General features: G+C 31.8%; 1 long non-coding RNA gene and 1 pseudogene across 1 annotated transcript; both read right to left on the minus strand.

The window, feature by feature from the left end:
- Positions 1-2,248: 2,248 nt before the first annotated feature.
- Positions 2,249-3,819, minus strand: LOC139483319 (uncharacterized; annotated as a pseudogene).
- A 12,866-nt stretch (positions 3,820-16,685) lies between these two features.
- Positions 16,686-18,189, minus strand: LOC139483566 (uncharacterized). Its single transcript, XR_011655030.1, has 3 exons — positions 18,018-18,189; positions 17,306-17,524; positions 16,686-16,802 (listed from the first exon to the last, which is right to left on the minus strand). It is a non-coding gene; the product is annotated as an uncharacterized lncRNA (long non-coding RNA).
- Positions 18,190-18,437: the final 248 nt, after the last annotated feature.

Genomic DNA, 18,437 nt, shown 5'->3' on the forward strand with positions numbered 1-18,437 from the left:
AAATTTATCATTGTTTATTAAGAAATTAGTTAAAATATTGTAATTGATACGATTATATGTGAACATTGTTTTGTAGTAACCATAATAATGACTATGTATTTTGCCTCTTGTTGCACATGTAAATATGTATCCAAATAAAGTCTATTGTTATTATTGTTGTTATTGTTGTCAATTAACAAGCTTGAAGATACTATCCATTTTCTTACAGATCAGTTTTTTGTATTTTGTCTTTTTTGTTAGTTGTATTTGTTCATAATTATGATGATCGAATTAGTCACTATTTCCAACTCATTTATAGTCCTTGTTTGTTGTTGTTTTTTTAATCTTTTATGCTAATTATTCAGGGTTAGTGTTCGCGAAAGTATCCGTAGATTCGTCCTAAGTCATATATACATGTAAGACCAAGTTTAGGATGGACTAAGGATTATCTTAGGACACTCTTAAGTTGTATCTCGAAGTTGTTGCAGACGCATCTTATGGAAGGACGTCCTGAACATATCCTAAGTGCGAAATTTTAAATAGTATATATATAGTAATTTTTTTAAAACATTTATTAAGACGAAACCAATAAATGAAATTGTTTAGGAAAGTTATAATGATGTATTTAATTAAATGCATGATTTCAAATGTTAATTCAAATGCCATCGTATCGTGAAACACGAAGTTCAAAGTTTAAAATCATGCACAGTTTCTTTATATACCGATGGTGCGTTTCATTTCGTGGTCATCTTCACGTAAAATAATGAGCAAAAATCACGAACACGCACAGTAACATGTTTGCCGTTGCCACTATCGTAAATGCCAGTCCAAAGATAAAGAGCCTGGGCCTGTTTATCGAAACTGTCTTAAGATCGGTCCTAAACATTTCCTGGGACAGGAGTTAGGATAAAGATAAGACCGACTTACGACACGTCTCAGCATGCACATCGAAGCTGTCTTAGGATTATCTTAGCTATGATGTCCTAACCGCTGTCCTAAGTATGGCGTAAAACAAAATAGCAAATGAAAAATGAAAAAAAATAAAATATTGTATCAAATTTAACCAATTATTATAGAAAAAGATCAATAATTGTAAAAATCATTATTACTTTAAAATTAAAGGTAATAAATAAAAACTCTCTATGAAACAAATCATAAGACAGCATATTTTTATTTAAGAATTGAACTTATTGTAAATAGTTAAAATTAAATATGTAATCGGTGAAATCACTATATGCATTGAGTGAGATGAATTCTAAGTGTCACGGTTTCATACTTAAAAGTCCAAAAGCAAATTTCGTGCATCTTTCATGTATAAATATTGAGTACTTCAACTATTTTATTACGTGTGTATATGAGCAAGAGACGAATTTCGAAATTTTCCAATGTACAGACTCTCTTGGGCGACATGAAACTTTTTTTTGGGTTAATTGTCAAATGTTGCAACCAATAGAGTTCAGCAAAGAGGGATTGGGATCTAATATGCAGCATGTAAGGGAGCTACCATTTGACTTTTTATGGGGCGAGATGAAATTTAAAAAAGCCACGACAGGAGTTTGGAATAAAAAAAAAACTTGATGAGCAACTTTGCCAAAAAAAAAAGGGTGGATGACAATTTATGTAAAATAAAGTCAGGATAAAAATAAAAAAAAAAAAGGCAGGACCGAATAGGGACAATAAAATAAAAAGAAAGGACAGTGAATACAACCAAAAAAAAAAAGCATGGCATTATTTTTCATCCTAGAATCCCCCCTCCCCCGCGTCATACAAATGAAATGGAACCAATACAGGCCATATTTGTTGATGAAATAAGTATCCTAAATATATCTTAAAGTTAGGACTATCCTAATCTATTCATTTTATTTTTATATAAATAAGGCCGTTAGTTTTTTCGTTTGAATTGTTTTACATTGTCATATCGAGGCCTTTTATAATTGTGGATGCATATTATATTTGTTATTCGTTCTATATTTTGTAAATAAATCAACCCGTTACTATAAAAAAAGAGGATGTGGTATGATTACTAATGAGACAATTCTACAAAATAGACCATATAAAACAGAAATTAGCAGCTATAGAACACCGTACGGCCTTCAACAATGCGAAAAGCCCATACAGCATAGTCAGCTATAAAAGACCCAGATTTCGCAAATGTAAAACAATTCACACGAGAAAACTGACGGTAATAAAATATATATTTTATGAAGAATGCTTTGTAATACACATATATACAACATTTGAAACATTTCAGTTATTAGTACCATTTTGCTTAGTTCAGTAACCATCCAGAAAATGTTGTTTAACCGTTTGAATTACTGTCCATATAACCCGACCCCTCGTGGGAAGAGTGTATACGAACGCAAGTGCAACAACGGTAACGCTAACTGTACCATCGGTATTTATGTTGCAAAGGTAAAAGGATCCATACACGGAATTATTAATCATTAACTCAGTTGAATGTCTTGCAGAATACAATCTAACGAATCACACAAAAACGTAAATCCCAGTTTTTGGACAGGTAAACACGCCTGTATGACTGCTACATGTATATCCACTTCCTATGTTGTTTTTGCTACATCAAATACCAGTCGACGACCAACTTTCGTGTTCCTTAATATTTTTGATATGAAGGCGTAAAATGCAATTACTGTCGATTCGGGAGTTTATTTTTTTTTACTGTTTTTACCAAGGTAATTTACAGTTACATCATACTGACCTGAAATTGTTTAAAAATTTTCTTAGTTAAAACATATTTATTTATAGTGTATTGGGAAACAAGTTTAACAACTTATATTAATCCCTTTCCACCTTGCGGGTGCGAATGCTGCCTTGTAGCGGCATTAGCCTGCTTATTTTCGAAATGTACAAGGGTGTCTTTTACGTGCATGCTATATGACTCTCTCTTAACACGGTTCAGCCATTTATCGTCCCATTCCGTTGGACTATCATAGTTTCCTGAAGACCATATTCGCCAATGGTGTCAAGGGGGAGACGAAAATTCAGTCCCTGAAATTGTCTTAGTTTGATGCACTGAAACAATACAGATGAATTTAGAAAATAATGTTTTTTTCTGGTTCTATGAGTGCATCGGTTTCGTCACTTACGACTTCCATGTAAAAATAATCAAATATCTATAGAAAAATTGAGAATGGAAACGGAGAAAGTGTCAAAGAGATAACAACCCGACTTAAGATATAAAAGAAGTAACAAAGACTACCAATTTGTCTTCAACACAGCAGGAAAACCCGCCTAGGAAGCGGGCTTTAGCTAGCCCACAAATAATATAAAGCTTTATGACGCTTAATATTTTTTTTTGTATTTTCATTCGGATCTGTCGTTGTACTCGCGTAATATAACTATTGCAGTTGGATACGCTAAAAAATGACACATATGGGTACATTTGTTTGTAGGAAAGGTTGTACCGTAGTGATATAACAGCACAACATAAGATGCACTCAAAAGATCGGTACGAAGGATAAAAAACAATTACTAGTAATATAATATCAATAGAAACAAAGCATCAAACTGTCTGGCAGCAACTGAAAGCTGGTGAAAGCTACTGAAAGTCAGTTTCAAGCTTAAGCCAATTACAACTAATAAATAATTAAATAGCTAGTTTTTTTTAGCTAAAATCACCCCTTACATGCTACAATTCAAATGCCAAACTGCCAAATATTTTGATTAGATCGTAATTAATTTGACAAGCAGGATGGCTGGATAACAATAGCACTCAATATGCCAGTTCTATTAGACTATAGCTAAATGTAGTTACTTATCGTCTGTTGATCGACAAGAACTCATTGCGTCTGCATAGGTTACCATATAAAGGACCACAGTCATGGGACAGCCTGTTTTATGACTTTGTTTATATGAATAATATTGTGTGTTTTGCGGGTTGATGCTAGGCAATTTGATACAGAGAAAACAAAAATCGGTTTAGTCAATTTCAAGCTGTGAAATGTATTATTTCATTAAAAATAGCCTGAAAATTCCTGTAATTCTTTTCACTGGATTTGAAACATCAATTAATGATATATATAAAGGCAACAGTAGTATACCGCTGTTCAAACTCATAAATCCATGGACAAAAAAAACAAAATCGGGGTAACAAACTAAAAATGAGGGAAACGCATAAATATTAGAGGAGAACAACGACACAACACTACAATGTAACTAACACACACAGAAACGGACCAAGCATCAGACAAAATCCCACGAGAATAAGAAATATAACATCAAAACCAAATACATGAATTTGGGATAGACAAGTACCGTGACACGTCTTATCGCAATGTCAATTTACACTAAAAAAATAAGAGAAAACAAACGACGCAACGTTGTAACACACACAGATACGAACTATAATATAACAATGGCCATATTCCTGACTTGGTACAGGACATTTTTAAAGGAAAAAATGGTGGTTTTGTGGCATGCCAAACCTCGCACTTTAATGGCAATGGTAAATATAACATAGAAATGACAACATAATAATACAGAACTACAATACAAATAAATAGGAAAACGTATTAGACAAAGAAACACATGATTAATGAATAACAAAAAGCATCAGGTTTAAAATTTAATACGCCAAAAACGCACCTCGTCCACACAAGACTCACCAGTGACGCCCAGATATAAAAGATCCAAAGCGAAAAAAAGTACAGAGTTGTACAGCACTGAAGATCAAAAGTTGAAAAAGGTTGTGTCAAATACGGCTAAGTTTTTATGCTTGGGATAAGAACATCCTTATTATTTAGAACAATTAATGCTATTGCAAACAGTAAATTTTATCAAATGAATATAACAGATATACATAATGAAACTGAAGTATTAACTCATTACATAAAACAAACACGAATACATAATGAATGACCAACACAGAATAGACACACCTGACTCAGTCCAGGCCTAACGCAGTAAATTATGAAAATGACGTCACATACGATGGTGAAAAGGCTTTAAAATTTCGTCACATACGATGGTGAAAAGGCTTTAAAATTTCGTCACATACGATGGTGAAAAGGCATTAAAAATTACGTCACATTTGAATATATGAAATTTCTGAAACAGCAGAAAAATTACGTCACATATGAAAAACTATATCTCAAAAGTAAGATAGAATTAGGATTGATTAAAGATTAAAATAGAACTAAATACTGATATTGCATTTAAACACAATGCATATTGCAATACTTATTAATAACAATTAACTATAATATATATATGTGCAGTTTGTTATGAATCCAACTTCAAACGTAAATTATCGTAGATTATATGTTGACCAAAATTAAATCTAATAAATGACGGCGGTGATTAATTTTTGTTTCCATAACACATAAATATAATAGAAAAGACGTCAACACATTTGACAAAATCCGATGAGAATTACAAATATAACATTAAACATTTAAACTAAATATAGAGTGCCAAAAATGCAGGCTGGTGAATCAACCAGACTCAAGCTAGTCAACAATAAGCAAGCGAACAATAAGATGGATCGAGCTAGCGAACAATAAAAAAACGCACCAATATGATCATGCCTGAAAAGCGAAGACTTGCAATAACCCGAAACGTCCTTTTAAATCTGATGACAATAATTTCCGATAGGAAGACGATATGCAACTCCATTGTAACACAGACAATGTTTATTTGTCATTCGTGTGTTTAATATAAATAAAATGAAGCCGGGCTTCTAAAATTCCTATTAGCTAAGCCTTTCTCTTTTTAGTGTTCCCTGTTTATTTAGAGTTGGGATTGTCAAGTAATGAAACCATTAATAACAACCGTTCACACTAAACTAGTGTAATGATACAATTAAATCTTTTTGTTTATATATGCATTTAAAAAAAAAAAAAAACCCAGCTGACTTTGTAACGACAAGCATGTTTTCGTTATTTTTACAGTAGAAAAAAAAGCTGATAACAACATTAATTTTACGCAGTTTTCTTTGTCAAAGAACTAGTTCATTTTTCTTATTATTTAAATGTAGGTCGTCATTCATGTAATTTATTTAGTAAACTGTATTTTGATAGGAAGAGTGATGAATGTAAGAGTGACACACAAATACCCCGACCCCAACTTTGGACCTAAAAAAAATTCCGTAACTTTACCCACCTGGATCTTTTGGTCCAGGCAACCTTAAGCAATTTCATATCGAGTGTACCTAGTGTGGACAAAAGCTTTGCCGTAGGGACTTTGCTATGAATTTAAAGTAGGAAGGTGGTAGGGTCACCCGACCCAAACTTTGGACCTAAAAAAAGTTCCGTAACTCTACCCACCTTGGTTTTTGGGTCCAGGCAACCTTAGTCAATTGCCTATCGAGAGTACCTAGTGTGGACACAAGTTTTGCCGTAGGGACTTTGCTATGAATTAAAGTAGGGAGTTGGTAGGGTTACCCGATCCCATCTTTGGACCTAAAAAAAAAGTTCTGTAATTTTACCCACCTATGTCTTTGGGTCCGGGCAACCGTAGGCAATTGCCTATTGAATGTACCTAGTGTGGACAAAAACTTTGCCGTAGAGACTTTGCTATGAATTAAAGTAGGGAGGTGATACCCGACTCCAACTTTGGACCTCAAAAAAAAGTTTTTACGGATTATGGTTAGTTATTTTACATAGGCTTGTCAAATTGTTTTACTATTCTATATGTGTTTTACTCTTATACTAATCACTCTTTATATCGAAACGTAATAAATAAATTACAAGAGTGACTTTTTACTTTAGAATAATTGGATGACCTAGCTACTTTTTGACAAAAAGTACATATAATGGTTATCAGCTTTTATTCATTTCTTTCCAATCGTATATATAAGCTTGAAGATCTAATTGTATCGCTACACTAGTTTAGTTGGACCTGTTGTTATCAATTGTTATCATTATTATAAAGACAATAAACAAATATCTAATCAGAGAGAAAATAGAAAGGGTTAGCTAAAAAGAATTTTAGATACACATTTTTTTATAAAGTTGTATTAAATACAATAATAAATAATTAACTTTGTCTGTGACAAAATGGAAATGCATCCATCTTTCTACTGCAGATTATTTGACATCAGAATTATAAGTACGTGTTGTGTTATTGCAAGTCTTCGGTTTTTAGGTATGCTCAGTTTAGCGCGTTTTTCTTATTGTTCGCTGGCTTATTGTTCGCTAGCCTGATGCATCTTATTGCTCGATAGCTTATTGTTCGCCAGCTTGAATCTGGTTATGAATCATCGTTATAACAGCATGTGGATGATAATTGCTAATGCTAAAGCCCAAATGTCAATCAGTAAGGAAACACCGGTTAGGGTAACAAATTGTAGAGTACAAACACCTTGAAAGAGTTTAGTGGGTGCGAATTCATTCCTCCAGCAAACAAAATAAAGAATGATAGACGGAAACCGTAGACAAAAATCTTCAAATAGAGGAAATTGAAGTAAGTGTATTCCACTTGCCAGTTTAGATATATTCAAAATTACAAATGAGGAAAAATTAAGGAATTACATCGTTTTCCTTTACAGGTAGGATAGAATCCTTCATGAATTGTCGCTGTAAACTACAAGGCGTGATATTATGAAAAAAATCTGTCTTACAATTTAGATGAAGATGCTAGTCGAAGAATAGTTTTACAATATATGAGGTTATGGATGGGGCATGCAGAATAAAGAACAATACCTAAATATTGTAAATTATGATAAAGAGAAAACATACTAGTAGTCAAACAATAAAAGACTAGTCTAAGAGAATAATGGCGTACACAAGTATAAATAATAACTCTTGAATATTTAACAATTATGTAATAAAACACTTAACTAATGAAATGGCCAATATTATATAAAAATATAAAGTTGCAAAGCAACCAAAAATCAGTCAACCAAATTTGAATTACATAGACCCATAATAGGTACACAGGCATTTTAGGTATGTAGGCGACTTGAGTGAATGTCTTAAGTTTATCCCGCCACTTCAACATAGCAAGAACTAATTTGATACATTTTCGATAAGAATTGAACTGTTGAACAAAAAAGAATAAAAAACCAAGCAATCCTTATCAAATATATTACAGAAACGTAGTATTGATGCCGTCTGATATCCATTTTTCGTCAATTTCTGTATGTTTTTATATGTGTACTGCAACTGCAAGTTTCCGTTTTCAGAAGAAAAGAAGAAAAAAAAACTCCATAGAAACTACATGTACCTTAACATACAATCGAATACGTTTTGACATTAGGTGTCATTATAAAACTGTTAGGTATATGTGTTTTACTTTCTGGGTATTCATGTTTAGACCGGGACTTCATTTTGAGGAGTACGTACTACACGTGAACATCTAGTTTTACATATGATTACAAAAAAGACATATCATTAAATTAAATACAACAATAAGATAGAATTACTATAGTATAACACAAATAAATCTTAAAAAGCACATATATATCATTATTATTAGAAAAAAAAACAATTGCGTTGAACAAATGGTCAAACAAAGTCCTTAAAAATATACAATCTGTTTCAAAACTAGATTAACAATGGGGCGGTTATAATAAAGACGTTTTATAAACAATCAAGTTAATAAGTTATAAACATATGCGTGATAAACATTTGCAATTTTTATTGACAAATACAGAACCACACGAGTGTCAAAAGAGTGTCAAAAAACAAATAATTTTATGAAGGGGGCGAACATATACATTAAAATTTAACCTCTTTGCAGAATTGTTATCACCATTAAAACAAGCTATTATTCAGGGTTAAAGATCAAGGTACAATGTTCATGTTTAGAAGAATGGCCAAGTTTCAAAGGTGTAGCACGTTCGACGAAGAAGGAGGACAGAGCTTACAGTTTTTGGTCGGGTTCGTGTTGCTTATTCTTTAGTTTTCTATGTTGTGTCACGTGTACTATTGTTTGTCTGTTTGTCTTTTTTTTATTTTTAGCCATGGCGTTGTCAGTTTGTTTTAGATTTATGAGTTTACTGTCCCTTTGGTATCTTTCGTCCCTCTTTGAACACTATATACGGTAATATGAAAACAATGTTTAAGCAGACGGCAAACACCGACAACCCATTGACAACAATGCCATGTTTCGAACATAACGTATGATGCGGGATAGGTCATGAGGTTGTACCTGGAGCAATGGTTTAGAAAAATAACAAAGTTCTGGTCTCAATGTATTGTTAAAAGTGCATTATTCTTTTATAATACAATAATAATCAAAACCACGAAGTTAATAAAGACTCACAAAACCAAAGGACATTTACATCAATAGTTATAAATAATAATTAAGAAACAACACTTAAAACATGGAGTGAAATCAGGTGCTCCGGAAGGGTAGACTATTTTCTGCACCGCAAAAGGAACCCGTCGTGTTATTTCTTTGTTCAGTTCGGTATTGATGAAAGATTCTGATGACTAAGGAAGAATATCAGATATGATTTCTGACACACTTTTGTCATAATGGCAAATCATCTCATGATGGCGACCATAAAATTTCTTGAGTGATGACCTTTATTTGATTGATTCATAGCCCTGTCTTAGCAACTTTTGAGAAAGCAGTATTCCTCGTTCAACAAAATTAACATACTTTGAGCTAGTTCTAAAGTAACGTATCAATTGAGACACATATACTTCATATGCTGGTGCCGCTGGGTTGTTGTTACACAGAAATGGAAAGTTGACTTAAAGGAAAATTCAAATCATCGCGTTTGTCATAAATTTTGGTATTCAACCTACCGTCAATATTTATTTCGAGAAAAAAGGTCTAAGTATGAAGCACATTTATCTGTGTCGGAAGTTCTGGTCTCAATGCATTGTTTAAAGTGCATTATTCTTTTATAATTGTTTGTCATTTCTTCGTCTTCGTTTTTGGCCATGGTGTTTTAGATTTATGGTAGGCATATGTTTTGGCTTTTCGTATCGCACTTTTTTGGAATGAAGATTGAGCTGTAAAAAAACTGTATTTATTCTAATTATGCGTCTCATTAAATTTCAATGGAACTTGCAGACTTACAAGAGTTTCTTCTTTAAAATCGTGCAAAAGAATTTTAAGATAGTTACTTAAATCATGTTTCTATATATAACTATTTGTTTAGCATTTAAGAAGAATTATGGGTAGTTTTGTTAGTTTTTTGATTTCTTAGTTATAGGTCTAATCAAAACATCTGAAATCAAATTGTGCACTGGAACCTCTGGTTGATATTTCAGTTTTATTGAATATTTTCTATAAATATTAAAACAATTTGTCCGAGTTTTTACCAGCAGACTACTTAAGAACATGTTTACAAAAACCAAAAAAATACAAAGTACAGATCTGTAAGAAAAGAAAATCATATGTCTTAGATTTTTTGGTTTGTTTTGTTGTATTTATTTATTCCTGTTTGGTCTGTTTTCTGCATTGTTCAACATTGCAATGTCCTATGATCTTGTCTGTCTCTTAACAAATTAACTCATCATAGATACCAGGATTACATTTTGTAATAATGCCAAACGCGCTTTTCGTCTACAAAAGACTCACCAGTGACACTGGAATCCAAAAAAAAATAAAAGGCCAAATAAAGTACGAAGTTGAAGAGCATTGAGGATGAAAATTCCTAAAAGTTTTGCCAAATACAGCTGAGGTAATCTATTCCTGGGATAGAAAATCCTTAGTATTTCAAAAAATTCAAAAGTTTTGTAAACAGTTTATTTATAGATACGACCATATCAATGATAAATAATAAACAGAAGTGCTGACTACTGGTCTGGTGATATCCTCGGGGAATTAATACTCAATCAGCATTGGCATCGACCCATCATAGATACCAGGATTAAATTTTGTATTTACGTCAGCCGTGCGCTTCGATTTCACAAGACTTAAGAGGAAGACTGTCTCATTGACAATTATACCACATCTTATTTATCGAGTTTATATCTCTAGTCTGACAGGAGAAGACGTTAATAAGTTGTAAAACTTGTGTCTAATCCACTTGTCATTTTGAACAATACAATATGTTCAAACTAAACTTAATGTGAATAATTGTATCTAGTCAAGACTATTCCAGTTGTAACATGACTCCGTCTCTCAATATTATTAGTTACATGTTACATAGTCTGTCAGTTACCTAAAACGCTGTTTGTGTAAATTCCATATTGGGTGAGAGCGAATTTGTTTTGTCATATGGTGTTAAGTCTTGTTGCCTATCAAAGTGATAAAGTCTCCATTACCGTTAACATTTTATAACCTCCTTCCATTGGTCTATACAAGAACAATGCCAACAGCGGCAATGTGTTAGCTTTATGTGTTTTATAAATTTATTTAATCGTACATCATCAATTTTTCGTTTGTTTAATCTTTTACGATTTTTCTTCAGCATCACGTTGTTTTCATAAAGGGACGTAACACAACTACTAACCGAAAATTGAAAAAAAATGTCCCAAATATGGAATACAAACCGTTTCCACTCGCTTGTTTTAACCTATCATAATCCTTGAAATGAAAAGGAGGTGAGAAAATGTCATGTATCGATCTTTCATTACTTTTATTTTATATATTTAATTAAAAGAACAAATATAAAATTAAAACGGAGAAAGAAAATCTGCACTACAAACGGGAAGTCCATTACAAATAAAAACATATCACTATCATTCACAAAAGCAAGTGCAAAACAAATGCAATTGTCAAACGATCGTCCTCATTTTAAGTTCTGTATTAAGTTCATTCTGAAAAGATGGAGCGGTACCGGGAAGCAATCGGTCAAACATGAGTCAGGCATAATTTCATATGGTTTTAGACACGTCTTATAACTGTTATGTACCTTATGTACCTCAACAATGATTTTTTAGATAAAAAAAGATACCAAGAGTTGGCAAATGGGTATTTATGACTTTATCATTTTCCCAATATATAGCAAAAATGATGAACTGCAAGGTAAATTAGAAAGAAGGCGGAGGTTCATCAAAATGACAAAATCAACCGTTGACCTTGAGCAACCAACTAATCTAATGGAAAACAAGTGTCATACTCCTGACTTGGTACAGATATTAACAACAATAATAAATTTTGAACAACAGCATATTATTAAAAATCACAGTATAATTCTAAAACAGAAAAATCAGTATCATTCGAGATTATTCATGTCAACAGTTATAAATGTAATAGTTCTGGTTATCGGTACGTTTTTCTGTACACGAACGTTCTGCCTCTGCACAACGACCAGTTATATCAGTGACTGCATTCAGCGTGTTTGTGGTTTTTTCTGGAAATGGACGTTTTAATTGTGAACTATGTACTATCGCATCAGTTACTGTATCGTACTTGTGTGTGTCAGCACGGGAAATCATTGGCATGTACGTGTTCTTGGTTGGAGTATTATCGTATTTAGGCGCAGTAGAACTTGTTGTCATTGATATATATGGATTTGAGTTGACTGTGTTCTCATACTTAATTGAATTTACAAATGTTACTTGTGCCGGGACATGGTTGCTGTCCCTTTTCTCTCCTACAGATTTGTTTGTCATTTTGCACTCATCATCGACAAACGATACTTTTATTACACTGCATTTGTCATCGGCAATTGTATCATAATCAGCCTCAATGCAGCTCATTCTTGTATTGTTGTGTTGAGGATTTTGGTTCAGACGACTTTTCCTTAATCTTCGGTATAACCTGTTTCCAGTGCATAAGCTAAGCATCACCAAACTTGGCCCAAGTGTTACAGTAAAGAAAATTACTGATCCAAGACCATATGCCAAGATAATTCCTCCCCCTGACAAACCTACAAATAAGAAATGTTAAATGACTACTGCAATCTTGTAGTTATTCGTTTTAAAACAGATTATGAAAACTATAATTAACATAACCCAATGAAAATCAATCATGTAGCGTAGATATTGGGTGGCCTTATTGTCATTGTGTGTACATGTATGTTTTAACCGAAAAATAACATGTTTTCATGGTATAAGAACATTAGATATAAGACAAGTCCATCATACTATTTTGCAGATTGATTTATTCCTCATTGTGATATTCTGATTAAGTGTGGGATCGGTAGATGAAAAATAAAGATAAGAACACTTCATACTGTCCACGCATTTGGTCTTTCAGTAAAACGTTAAAGTATGCAGATAATTGACAAAAAATACATATTTTTAGCATAGTTTATGTTCAATGTATCACATAAATTTGAAATTATTATTATTATTATTAATATTATTATTATTATTAGTAGTAATATTATAAAAAGTATTATTATTACAATTATCATTTTTATCATTATAATTATTAATATTATTATTTTTATTATTATTATAATTATCATTATTATTATTATTATTATCCTTATTATCAGATTATCATGATTATTATTATTATTTTTTCATAATTAAATAATATTAATGAGCTGCTTTATTATCAAAACTATAATAATTACTACTGTAATTTTTTAATTATTATTATTATTATTATTATCATATCATATTTTCCACAGAAAGTAACCAAAAGTTGGCGTGCAATAAATTCCAATATTGCACTAGTGCAATAAATCTTCAAAATTCATGTTAAAGTCTTAGTTTAAACCAATTTTTACTTTCAAATATCATATTGCTATACAATAAAAGGGCTATTGCATCAATATTGGGGAATATTGTCCCTCGCAAACTCGTGCAATATAAATTTCTTCTCGGAACAATATTCCACAATATTCATGCAATAACCCTATATTATTTTTTTTTATTATCATTTTCATAATTATTATTATTATTTTTATTATTATTATTATTATTAAATATTGTTAATATTATTATTCTTTATTATTCTTAAAAGTTTTGAAAATGTTTATTTAATTATATATATTGTCATTAGTGTTATTGTTATTAATATTATTTTTTCGATTATTTTACTATTATTTTTATTTATATTATTATTACTTTTATTTTATTATTTTGATTATAATCATTATTATTTTTATTATAATTAATACTAGTTATGAAGATGTCGAACATTATAAAAATTACATTATTTTAAGTAAGGAGACGATATTTTCTCAGATGGAAATATAAAGGATCAACTTGCAAATGTAAGTACTTTATGGTCGTTGTTTTTGTAAGTTTGTTACCTAAAGTCCTGAATGAGAAAACCTGAGTTAGTTTATTTAAAAATTGCCTTAAGACATCATTATAATATAAAGAAATACAAATGTATTATATAACCAGTATCTTATTTATTGTTTTTAATTCCGTATTGATCACACTGGTGACCACGATATAATAGTTTATGTTGTAAATATTATTCTATACTGAATTATTTGGTGACAATAAATTCTTACTTGCGTCTTCATCTTCAACCATTGTTGGTAGAGCGTGTATATTCTGTGTAATTCTAGGAACTGAAGTTGTACATAATACATCTATTAACATACTCGGTGTGGACGATCAATACATACCAATGAAAAGGAAAGGAACTTCAATTGTGAATGTGTGTGTGTTATCAAAGAAATAACACGACGGGTGCCGTATACGGTGCAAAAGATGCTTACCCTTCCGGAGCACCTGATTTCACTTCCGGTTTTTAGTGGAGTTCGTGTTGTTTCTTATTTATTATTTGTAACTGTTGATGTGAATGTCTTTTGGTTTATTAGTCTTTGTTTACTCCTTGGTTTTGATTGATATTGTCTTACTATGTACCATTTTGGGTATCTATGTATTCTTGATTGAAATCAAGATGTTCTCATTATATTATTTGAGTCATAACTTTTTTTCAACAATTGTGTACTGTTTACTACAAGAGTACACTTATGCTCAACACTTGAATGAAGACAAAATAATACATTTCAAGTAAGTGCGTGAATATATTAATGAAAATAAAAAATCAAGTAATTATAAGGAAACATGCATTGAATATCTTCAAGTTACACCTATTATTTACAATTTTAAGGAAAAATAATAGAGTTCATACAGGTGCGTAAGCAAATTATTAAAAATATGAAATTAATTATTTAAAAAGAAATATACTTGAAAATCTGAAAACTACACTCATTGTTAAAATTATTTTCAGGGAAAAAATAATAGTAGTTGCGTGAACTAGTTCATGAACATACACATTATATTTAAAGAAGAAAATATTGAGGTTTACCGCTATACAACCAGGTTTAATCCACCATTTTCTACATTTAAAAATGCCTGTACCAAGTCAGGAATATGACTGCTCTTGTCCATTCGGTTTTGATGTGTTTTGTCATTTGATTTTGCTATGTGATTATGGACTTTCCGATTAGATTTTACTGTGAGTTCAGTATTTCTGTGATTTTACTTATTTTTTGTGGATATATTCAAGCTAAAAATTATCTTGCCATGTTTAGCATGTTCCGCTAGCTATAGCACCAGGTTTAATCCGCCATTTTCTAGATAATGTCTGTACCACGTCATGTGTATGATATTCGTTTTATGCGTTTGAGCTTTTGGTTTTGTTATTTGATTAGGGGCTTTCTTATTTGGATTTTCCTGCGAGTTTGGTCATTTTACCTTTTAGATGACACAGAGTTAACTTCATAATTTATTCAAGGACTAAACATATATTTAAGGATGTACTTAGGTGAGGTTTTGGAATAAGGGTCAAATGTTCGTACTCCTCAGTGTTTTCCGTAAAAAAGAAGGTAAAATATTTTGTCCCATAACACCTATTTATCTTTTAACAGAAGACTTAACAGGTCATAAAAGGTAATTTGTCAAAATTTAAGCAGATTTTTGATTTTCGTTCTTTTGATTTAAGACCGAAATAATACCAATGCAAATATAAGGTAAAAGTCCGAGTCAGCCTTTTCCCGCCATATTCTATTGCTCTTCTAGCTAAAAGTATCAAATTTCAATTTTGAATCCTTGATTTATTTAATTGAATTAACCTTAGATCAACTAAGTACATCTTTAAGTATAGTTTTATTTATTTCGAGATACTAATAAATTGTTACCTTTTTTGTGAAACACAATCAAACCGTACTTTTGATTTTCATCTGAATACAGCGTTACAGGTTGAGATTGTGGTTTTTTGCTGACTTTGAATACGTACCAACTACCTCGGTCAGTAAAGTAAATACAGTTGTTATCTACGTCTAAGCTGTATGGGGCACGGGATGGATAAGGGAAAGACGGATTGTTACGGAAAATAAGGCTTATATTGCTCCCATTACAGCTGGAACTCTTAATTGACCCGAGGTGACTGTCTGTCCAGTAAAGTGTACATTTTGGAGCATCATCTAAAACAGCATAAAATGTAAGTAGAGTTCAAGATACAGTTTTGAATCTATATATGCAACGAAACAAATAACAATAGGAATGTGCATGCTTATTAAAAGTTTCAATTTAGACGCCAAGAATAATATGTTTACGCAGAGTAAATACAATTTTTATCGCAATTATATGGATGTTTTAGCGGCTGTCGTACAGGCGGAAGGTTTTAGCTAGCTATGAAAACAGGTTTAATCCATAATTTTTACACGTAGGGAAATACATGTGCCAAGTCAGGAATATGACAGTTATTTTCCATTTGTTTGATATTTTTCAGCATTTGATTGTACTATTTGTGATGAAACTTTCTACTTGAAATTTTCTTTGAAGTCCGGTATTACTGTCATTTGACTTAAATGGGAGTATAAGTGCCATTGAGACAACTCTCCATCATAGTTACATTTTGTCAAAGTAAACCAGTATAGGTAAAAGTACGACCTTCAACACGGAGCATACATACCTATTGAAATATCATACACTTTGCCTATGGCCATACTTTCAGTAATCAACGTTTGTCTTGCGCTTCTATCTAACCTACATCTTCCAATAGCGTTCTGATTGTTTTCAGTATAACTGAAATACATCATTCTAAAATACAAAAAAATATGTGCTCATCCTTAGTACCATATAAAGTGTCCAGAGACACAATACGATAACACTAGTTTGTAGGATGTAAAAGACTTGTGTCTGCTGAGAAAAAAATGTCCTCAATGCTCAATCGCAAAATCAATTCCGGGATACCATTGCATTGCATCTGTGAGGAATAAATGAAATTGGAACTGTTCTACAATGACATTTTGCAAAAGTATTTAAAATTTCAATAAATTTGTCAAATTTTCTAAAATTTATTAAGATGCAAGCGGGAAACCATGTGACCGAAAGCACATGACTCAAAAACCGAAAACCAAAATTTACGGAAGAAGGTTCATTCGTTATTTAGCTACAGTGGCATATCGTATATCACGGGACATGTACACATGTATCCTGCTTTCTTTAAGATGTGTCAGATTTATAACGTGCAAGTTGTTAAGGTTCTATAAAAGAAAAAAAAAAAAACGTTATTCATAACAAAACATACAGGTTAAAAATACCTTGTTCTAGAGTGTATAGCAATAGCATGCGGGTATTCGAGACTACTATTTATAACAACGGTGACCTCTGATCCGTCTAAATTACATCTGAATATACTATTTGCTAATGATTCTGTCCAATATAGGTGATTTGCTGTTTGATCTACTGCAATTCCTGTTGGATTTGCTGATCTGACCACTGTTTCAACAAGATTGCTTTCATTATTTGGATAACGGATTCTAAAAAAAATAATAGATGCGTGTTGATTAAAATATTCATCGTATTCTTGAATGGTTGTTATATTCTCAAAAGGTTCAGGTATTTTCAATTTGAAAAAAAAAACAAAAAAAAGACATTGTGTTAGATCAAAACAAACATTTTATATAAACCTGTAGTGCTAAACATCCACTTCAGTATTATTGACCATGAAGAGGAAGCATGAGTACCAAAAGAAAACTAACGGTAGTAGAGAAATCGGTCAATCCTACTTTAGGATGTTTACTGAAGAATAGGCAGACATTATCATGGAAAGAATAAAAAATGTTAAGATTAACAGACTTAAAAAAATCTAGACAATTATAAATATCGACAAAGACGACCGACAGTCGTGTTGCTTGAAGTAAATACGTACTGATTAAGATTGGACTTGTTTGTCAGTTATTGTTATTGTTGTTGATTGAGTTCTAGTACCACTCGATACATTCATGAACTAATAAATGTCTTCATAATTACCTATATATGCTATTGTTGCCTATTTCTGTCCAGTACATATAACTAGTGTTGTGGTGATATGCCATAAACCACGCTCTTTCAATATTCCTTGAAATAGGGACTGAATTGCGATTGCTAACATCTAGCAGTAATATTCCTCTGCTTTTGCCCAATAAATCATTGCCATATGCAACTAATAAGTGTGTCCCCATACTATTAATATGAAATATTATCAAACGAATATTTATCGTGAAATTTTAACATAGATAGACGATTATAGTGTTTTCTCGTTTGACTTGTTTTACATTGTCATATCGGGGCCTTTTATAGCTGACTATGCGGTATGGGGTGTGCTCATTGTTGAAGGCGCCGTACGGTGACCTATAGTTGTTAATGTCTGTGTCATTTTGGTCTATTGTTGACTGTTGTCACATTGGAAAT

The sequence above is a fragment of the Mytilus edulis genome, chromosome 7 (genome assembly GCF_963676685.1).
Source record: "Mytilus edulis chromosome 7, xbMytEdul2.2, whole genome shotgun sequence".
In the NCBI taxonomy this organism is placed as follows: Eukaryota; Metazoa; Mollusca; class Bivalvia; order Mytilida; family Mytilidae; genus Mytilus; species Mytilus edulis.